A 1856-nucleotide genomic window follows, 5' to 3' on the forward strand; every position below is an offset into this window, starting at 1 on the left:
TTACAATTCTGAAATAAATTAATCTACGACAGATTGATTACAGAAGCGCAAAACTGAAGGCAGCTCTCCTGGCAGAGGACCCAGGGAATATTGTCGCTTATTTCAAGCGAATTTGGTGCAGTGTCACTCTAGATGATAGATTAATAATCGCATTCGCGAAGCGGCCTTTTCGTTCGCTTATATCAATGTACACCGACAATGGTGATGAGAGGATGGGGATTTTTTAGATTTGAATAATACACTTCAGTGTTTTATGGAGGTTACAGAGACGGGCTGGGATATGTAATGGTCCCGCCGTCTTTGTGTGGATATGCCTGCCCGTCCAGCTATAAAACCTTCCAAAACGGCTCTGTACGATACGGATTCTGTAAAAAAAGAGGAGGAGCTGGCATTTCTTTTGACCAGACATTTTTAATGTATGACGTTACATACCATACAACATACATACATACACACACACACATACATTCACACACATATATATTATATATAGTAGTATATATATGTGTGTGTGTGTGTGTGTGTGTGTGTGTGTAATTAAAGGTATAATCCACAAAGGGAATAAAGGAAAGGTAAACTACCGTAGTAGCTGCTAGAGATCTTAGCAAGACAGAGTAATGTGTGTAAGTAAAGGGATCGTGAGTCGAAAGATTCTTGTTAGCTACTCCAGCGTTTATCTTTCCTTCGTGGGCATTTATCACGTTCCAAACTTTCGTGATCCAGTTATACACACACACACACACACACACACACCACACACATATATATATATATATATATATATAGATATATTATATATATATATAGACAGTAGTACGGTTACCAGCATCGAATTGCGTTCGGTTTTCAGTACTCGCAGAATAACGTAAGGTAGAGGAAAAAATCCTACTTTATAAGGAGGTAACAAAATTCAAACTGATATTTCTCGTGTGTACATAATATTACTTTCATTAAAATGTTCATATAGTCAACGAGCGTGATAAAATATTGCGTCACTATACGTTATGTAACTATATGCTAAAATGACATACCAAAATTGAGGCTTCAATCAATACGTGTTTAAAAACTTAAACACACACACACAGATAATGTAGGGGTTTTTTCCACCTAACGTATTCTTCGTATAAAGATGCTTCTAAGAAAAGAATAAATCATGCAATATGATGCAATAAGATATCTAGTCCGGCAGATTCTCGTCGGTTGTCACTGGCGGCAATTATTGTACCACGCTGCACTGCGGAAAGAAACATAGTTAATAATTCATATATATCTATATATATATATATATATATATATATATATATATATATATATATATATATATATATATGACTGGTAAAAAATGTTCCGTTTACAACGGAACTTCCATCTAATAATAGGAGCCCATAAAAACACCAAAATAAAATAAGAGAGAAATTCACTATATTTCAGGAGACTACTGTCTCCCTCTTCAGGTAGATGAATGAGAAAAGTTACGGAAAAGGTGGATATATACCAAAAGGTCAATCCACAGGTAAGACCAATTTAGATTACTCCCGCTGATAATCTTCCTTTAATTAAATTCTTAAGCATTGGTTGAATGAAAATTCTTGTTGATGACATCTGAATCATGCTCCTTTTGAGATGTTCATTACCTGCCTCTGTTTAATCAAGGCCGACTCCATCATTTGACTCTTGTACCGGCAGTTGTTGCTATAAATTATACGTGACAAATTCCAGTTTATTCTATGATTATGTTCATTTACATGGTTGAAAATAAATGGTCAGTTAGGTATGGGACAACAGAACTCAGCAATTGTCAACCACATAAATGGACATAAACCATAGAATGAAATGAAATTTGTCACATATAATTT

This window comes from Macrobrachium nipponense, chromosome 22 (genome assembly GCF_015104395.2).
Source record: "Macrobrachium nipponense isolate FS-2020 chromosome 22, ASM1510439v2, whole genome shotgun sequence".
Taxonomy (NCBI): Eukaryota; Metazoa; Arthropoda; class Malacostraca; order Decapoda; family Palaemonidae; genus Macrobrachium; species Macrobrachium nipponense.